General features: G+C 40.5%; 1 protein-coding gene across 1 annotated transcript in view; it reads left to right on the top strand.

The window, feature by feature from the left end:
- Window positions 1-7,500, top strand: part of LOC143039911 (synaptotagmin-15-like) — a 1,008,258-nt gene that overhangs the window by 954,087 nt on the left and 46,671 nt on the right. The window lies entirely within an intron of this gene.

The following is a 7,500-nucleotide window of genomic DNA, read 5'->3' as shown; positions in this document are numbered from 1 at the left end:
GGAATTCGAGCCATCAGCAATACAGCGCTATACCATCTTGACCTAGGCACACTACCAACTGTACCACAATGAGGACATTCAAAACGATATGTTGTCTCTCGACGTCATTTCCCCGTAGTACGCGTAAATGAAGAAAGGAAAACGTGCAGTTGTGTACACACACACACACACACACACACACACACACACACACACACACACATGGCGCTGTGGTTAGAGCTCTGGCCTGCCACTACGGAGGTCCGGGTTCGACTCTCGCCCGGGGCTGAAATAATATCAGTATCGCAGCGCTGAGGGGTGTTACTCCAACTCTCGTGGGCGGGGAGTTGGGGGTGTGTGTGTGTGCAAGGTCATAGCATTACCCATAGATCGGACCTACGAGCTCTGAGCTCTCTTCCAGGAGGGAAATAGCTGTCGATCACGAGTCCAACACGTGATCCAAAGACCAAAGACCAAGTGAATACACACACACACACATATATATATATGTATACATATATACATATGTATATATATATACATTTATATATATACATATACAGTATATATATATTACATACATACTTGTTGGAATGCTCTCCTGAAAAATGGACTCGATGAAACAGACTACAGTACATATACTACAAGAAGATCACGTAGGGAAACCAAGCGGTCTGCTTTGAACGACCTCCACGTGGTACAGTTGGTAGTGTCCTCGGCTCAATGTGGTATAGCGCCGCACTGCCAAGGGTCCGAATTCCGTAGGAAGAGCCATAAAAACAAATTGTCAATACAAATATATCTCTGCGCACGCACACACACACACACACACACACACACGGCCCGGTGGCGGATTGGTAAGGCACTGGCCTCACAAGCCGGAGAACCGGGGTTCGATTCCCCGGCCGGGCGGAGACAAGTTGGGTTTGTCTCCTTTCACGTGTAGCCCCTGTTCACCTAGCAGCGAGTAGGTACGGGACGTTAGTCAAGGAGTTGTGACCTTGCATTCCCGGTGTGTGGAGTGTGAGTGGTCTCAGACCTACCCAGAGATCTGCTAATAATGAGCTCTGAGCTCACTGCCGTAGGGTGGTGTCTGGCTGTCTCGAAAAGAGGCTGCAGCAGATCCGAGGTGAATACACACACACACACACACACACACATATATATATATATTGTAACGTAATATTAGATATTACGTCATATGTGTAATTATGTTATAGAATTGTGTTCCTTTGTATTACATAACTATGTTCATATTTCTTGTCTATGTATGTATTGTAACAATGTTAAGCAGTAACGCCCGTCCACTATATGTAATCTTGCCTACGTGCGGAGAGGTGCGCACTCTTGTAGAACAAACAGACAAGCGAAATCCTGAATAGTTCGGAGCGCACAGATTTGACAGTTACTAAATAAATAGATTGTTCAAGCGAGTCGAGGGTCCTAAAACTACCCCTGTTGACGTGTTAACTTACCCTCCTCCTCACCCGCACCCTTAACCGGAAGTATCCGGCTTCCGGTCCAATGGTATATAAGCGGTGGAACTCGCTGACTCCTTGTCATATTCCCACATATTGATCTCTTGATAAAAACTAGAAGGTTTAGATTCATGAAACGATTGGTGTGAAGTGATCACCCTTTTTGCCTACATTACGTGTCTGATATACATTGCATTACTTTACTTATATTTGTACTTATTACTTATTCTGATGCATGTTCCTGATCTCTTTGTACTTAGATAGTACCATATTGTATACTTATCTTGTTTCTTATTTGAACGATAATTTCCATATTCTCGTAATCATGTAACGGTCCCATTGACCCTACTGCCCATTCTCTTTTGTGTTGATTGCCTGTAAATATTTTCCATTAATAATTTCGTTTACTAGTTTTATCGCTAGTTTAATATTCCTTTCCTGGAATCTTCTTTGTTACCTTTACTTCTAGTCTTACGAATTATCTAGGCCCTGACCAGATAGTTCAGTCCTACAGTGGCTTCTAGAAGTGCGCTGGTTCTTAAGCACTTAGACGTTATACGTAACGTCTCTTCACATACCAGCAGCCCGTAACAAAGTGGCGACCCTTGCCAAGGATATTGGATCAGGTATTTAACACATTCTTATAGAGATGGATGATATAGTTCAAGAATTCGTTCAAAATCCCAAGGTAAGTTTCTTAAAGAAACAAACTAAAGACACTTTGATAGAAATAGGCAAGCACTTTGGAGTAGACATTGATACAAGTTTGCGAAAGAAAAAAATACTTCAGGAACTCGTTGAAAATCTGATCGAAGATGAGATCTTATCTCCAGAAGAGATTACAGCTATACAAATTCCTTCAAATAGGTTAGAAATGGAGGCACGACTAACCGAACTTAAGATTAAGGAGATTGAATTAAAGGTCAGGAGAGTAGATTTTGAGGAGGAAGCTAAATTGAAACAAATGCAAATTGAGGCAGAATTTAAAGCTAAAGAGGAGGAAACTAAACTGAAACAAATGCAAATTGAGGCAGAATTTAAAGCTAAAGAGGAGGAAACTAAACTGAAACAAATGCAAATTGAGGCAGAATTTAAAGCTAAAGAGGAGGAAACTAAACTGAAACAAATGCAAATTGAGGCGGAATTTAGAGCTAGAGAAGAGGAAGCTAAAGCGAAACAAGTAGCTAAAGAGGAGGAAACTAAACTGAAACAAATGCAAATTGAGGCAGAATTTAAAGCTAAAGAGGAGGAAACTAAACTGAAACAAATGCAAATTGAGGCGGAATTTAGAGCTAGAGAAGAGGAAGCTAAAGCGAAACAAGCAGCTAAAGAGGAGGAAACTAAACTGAAACAAATGCAAATTGAGGCAGAATTTAGAGCTAGAGAAGGAGAAACTAAAGTCAAATTGGCAGAGTTAGAATTAAAGAAGGCAGAAGTAGAAGCTAGGATTGTTGATAGACAACCCGTAGTTCAGGAAGGTCATATAGATATTTCCAAGTATGTAAAACTTCTACCCCAATTTTCAGAAGGAGAGCCAGAAATTTTCTTTCTTCAGTGGGAAAAATTGGCGCAACAGTTACAAATCCCTAAAGAAAATTGGCCATTAATCATTCAAACACAATTTAAGGGTAAGGCTCAGCAAATTTATACTTCTCTTTCAGAAGCAGAAAGCGAGTATGATAATATGAAAGCTTGTATTTTAAAAGCTTATGAACTAATACCAGAGGCCTATAGACAGAAATTCCGTAATTATAGGAAGACACCTCAGTTAACATACGTAGAATATGCGGCTCAACAAGAGAGGTTATTCAATAGGTGGTGTTTGGCTAGTGAAACAGACACCTTAGATAGACTTAAACAGTTAATTTTATTGGAGCAGTTTAAGAATACCTTAGAGACAGATCTTAGGATTTTTATAGATGATCATGTTCCCGAAACTTTAACTAAAGCTGCTGTACTGGCTGATGAGTTCACACTAAATCATAAACCTAAGTCAAGACAAATGGAATCCCAAAAGTCAAAGTCATATATTCCAGATTCAACAAAATACTCTGATCCTTGGTCCCCAAAGAAACACTTTGAAAATCAGTCTAGCCCATCACATTTCAGTTACAGGTCTGATTTCAATCAATATCCTCCAAACCGACCTTGGCAAAGAATGGAAAGGTTTAAGACTAATCCCCCTGTAACTTGTTCATATTGTAAACAGGTTGGCCATCACATTTCTAATTGCAGAAAGAGACTGACACCCTCATTCTCCAATAAGACACCAACTCTTGTAAGTAATATAAAATCAGATGATTCAAAATCCTCTATTCAGGATACACTACCAAAGAAGCCGGTATTGTCAAGTAATGTAGAACCCCCCTCATCAAATCCTGATCCTTGTTTCAAACCATTTGTATCTTCAGGAACTATATCTCATAGTAGTAGTTCACAACAATATCCTATTTCCATACTCCGAGACACAGGAGCAAAGCAAAGTCTGATTTTAAATTCTGTCTTGCAGAATCAGGGTGAGTCATATACAGGTTATGATATATTGATAGAAGGAGTTGGAGGAATTGTAAAATGTCCATTACATAATGTTTTCTTGCGGTCTGATTTAACAACCGGAATGGTTAAAGTAGCAGTAGTAGACTCTCTTCCCATAGTAGGAATATCCTTATTGTTGGCCAATGACATCGCTGGAAGCAAAGTCATTTCTCCCTTAATAACAAATAACCCTAAGACCTCAGTAGAACCTTCAGATAACTTACAGTTGTTTCCCGCTTGTGCTGTAACCAGATCTCAGTACAAGAAATCTGAAGAGGAGACCTATAATTTAGAATCCCTATTCTCCCAAACTGACCCATCTTCTTCTTCACCAGTTTCTCTATCTAGAGCAGAATTAATCAAAGAACAGAAGTCAGATCCTTCTCTTAAAAATTTGTACGAGATTGTTTCTTCTCCAGAAGAAGTTGAAAATATGTCACGAGGTTTCTATATAGAAAACGGAGTCCTAATGCGAAAATGGAGAGCATCCACCGCAACCGCTGACCAGCCATGGCAAGTAAGGAATCAAAAAGTCCTCCCTCTTGGTTTCAGGAATAATGTTCTAAGATTGGCTCATGATACTCCCTTAGCAGGTCACTTAGGGGTAAGAAAGACCTTGTTCAACATAACCCAACATTTCCATTGGCCCACGGTTGTCAAAGATGTTGCCCAATATTGTAAAACATGTCATACATGTCAACTTGTAGGTAAGCCCAACCAGAAAATTGTAGAAGCTCCACTCCATCCCATTCCTGTAATGGAAGAGCCATTTAAAAAAGTTCTTATTGACTGTGTAGGACCTTTACCTCCTTCAAGTAAAGGAAATCAGTACATTCTCACAATCATGTGTATGAGCACTCATTTTCCAGAAGCAATTCCTTTGAAAAATATTAAAGCTCAAAACATAATCAGAGAAATGTTGAAATATTTCACTATGGTAGGATTTCCTAAGAACATTCAAAGTGATCAAGGAAGTAATTTTCTTTCCAACAAGTTTAGAGAAACTCTTGTAACACTAGGTATAAATCATGTAACTTCCTCCGCCTATCATCCTCAATCACAAGGTGCTCTAGAGCGCTTTCACCAAACGCTCAAGACAATGTTAAGAATCTTCTGTGCCGAGAACACTCGAAATTGGGAAGACGGACTCCCCTTTTTGTTGTTCGCCACCCGAACAACAATTCAAGAAAGCCTTGGATTCAGCCCGTCAGAATTAGTCTTCGGTCATGAAGTCCGTGGTCCCCTAAAGATACTTCATGAACAATGGATGAAAGAAGAACCACCTGTTCCTTCTTTGAAATACGTGTCCCAAGTCACCGAGAAGTTGTTAGAAGCTTGGAAGTTGGCAAGAGAGAACTTGACGAATGCTCAACGAGTAATGAAAGGTCGGTATGATAAAAATTCTAAACTTAGAACTTTCTCTCCAGGAGATCAAGTGTTACTTTATCTTCCCATACCAGGAGATCCATTGCAGGCTAAATACAAAGGACCCTATGAAGTCTTGTCCAGAGCCAGTGATCTCAACTACATAATCAAAACTCCAGACAGAAGAAAGAGTTCCCGTCTCTGTCACATAAATACCTTAAAACCTTATCATTCCCGAGATCCAATTTCAGCTTGCAGCTCTACCACAATAGAATCGGAAGAGCCTCCTGATAACCTGCCTAATCCTCCTGAGATTCCCTTGGAAAACTCTCAGATACTACAAAATCTTCAGATAAAAGTAGGACACTTATCTGAGAAACAAGGTAAAGACATTCTTTTCCTCTTAAGAAGTTTTCCAAAATTATTTCTAGATTCCCCAAGATTCACTTCTTTGATAGAACATGAAATAATTCTAGACTCGCCAAGGGCTATCAAACAAGCCCCTTATAGAGTCAATCCAAAAAAGAAGGAGTTCATAAAAGCAGAAATAAACACTGCTTCAACAGGGAATAATTGAACCCTCCAGTAGTCCTTGGGCATCTCCTTGCATTCTTGTCCCTAAATCTGACAATTCTTATCGCCTGTGCATTGACTACAGGAAAATCAATGCCCATACTAAGGCCGATGCTTTTCCTATCCCTAGGATAGATGATATCATAGACAGTCTAGGAACTGCCAAGTATGTATCCAAGTTGGATATGCTAAGGGGATACTATCAAATCCCTGTACACCCTCGCTCAAGAGAAGTTACCGCTTTCATTACGGAAGAGGGATTGTTCCAATTCAGAGCAATGCCATTTGGGCTTAAAAATGCCCCTGCCACTTACCAAAGAATGATAAGTAATCTTGTTGCAGGATTGCCAGGAGTAAAAACTTATCTAGATGATGTGATAATATTTAGTCAGTCTTGGACAGAACACATTGAACACCTAAATAATTTCTTTTATAGAGCAGACCAAGCAAACCTTACCATCAATTTGTCCAAATGTGATTTCGGACATACACAGGTCCCCTATTTGGGATTTAAAGTTGGAAATTCCCAAGTGTTTCCAATAGACGCCAAGATAAAAGCCATCAATGATGTACCAACACCCACTAATCGTAGAGAGGTACGTCGATTCCTCGGAATGAGTGGCTATTATCGCCGTTTTTGTCCAAATTTTTCAGATGTAGCAGAACCATTGACTGACCTGTTGAGAAAAGACCACGACTTCGTGTGGACACCTACCTGTGAGACGGCCTTCAAAAACCTGAAGTCCCTTCTCACTAACGCACCAGTTCTAAGGGCACCCGATTTCCAACGACCCTTTCTTCTGCAAGTCGACGCCAGCGACACCGGTATCGGTGCCGCCCTCTTGCAAGAACACAATGAAGTTCTTCACGCTATCGCCTACTACAGCAAGAAGCTGTCCCCTGCGCAGAAGAACTACTCAACAATTGAGAAGGAGACGCTCGCTTTGGTCCAGGCCCTTATCCACTTCGAAGTCTACCTGGGTTCCTCAACTACCATTCAAGTATATTCGGATCACAACCCCTTAAAGTTCCTACAGACTATGAAAAACAAGAATCCGAGACTTACACGTTGGAGTTTATTTCTCCAACCCTTTAATCTCACAATTCATCATATAAAAGGCGTCTTTAATGTTTTAGCCGACGTCCTTTCTAGAACATAGCTTTTCAACAGAAAGTGAAAAGCTTTCCCAAACGGTGGAGGTGTAACGTAATATTAGATATTACGTCATATGTGTAATTATGTTATAGAATTGTGTTCCTTTGTATTACATAACTATGTTCATATTTCTTGTCTATGTATGTATTGTAACAATGTTAAGCAGTAACGCCCGTCCACTATATGTAATCTTGCCTACGTGCGGAGAGGTGCGCACTCTTGTAGAACAAACAGACAAGCGAAATCCTGAATAGTTCGGAGCGCACAGATTTGACAGTTACTAAATAAATAGATTGTTCAAGCGAGTCGAGGGTCCTAAAACTACCCCTGTTGACGTGTTAACTTACCCTCCTCCTCACCCGCACCCTTAACCGGAAGTATCCGGCTTCCGGTCCAATGGTATATAAGCGGTGG

The sequence above is a fragment of the Oratosquilla oratoria genome, chromosome 27, assembly GCF_046742065.1.
Source record: "Oratosquilla oratoria isolate Oo_2021 chromosome 27, ASM4674206v1, whole genome shotgun sequence".
NCBI classification, from domain to species: Eukaryota; Metazoa; Arthropoda; class Malacostraca; order Stomatopoda; family Squillidae; genus Oratosquilla; species Oratosquilla oratoria.
The sequence above is the reverse complement of the archived record's forward strand: the minus strand, read 5'-3'. Positions and strand labels throughout refer to the sequence as shown.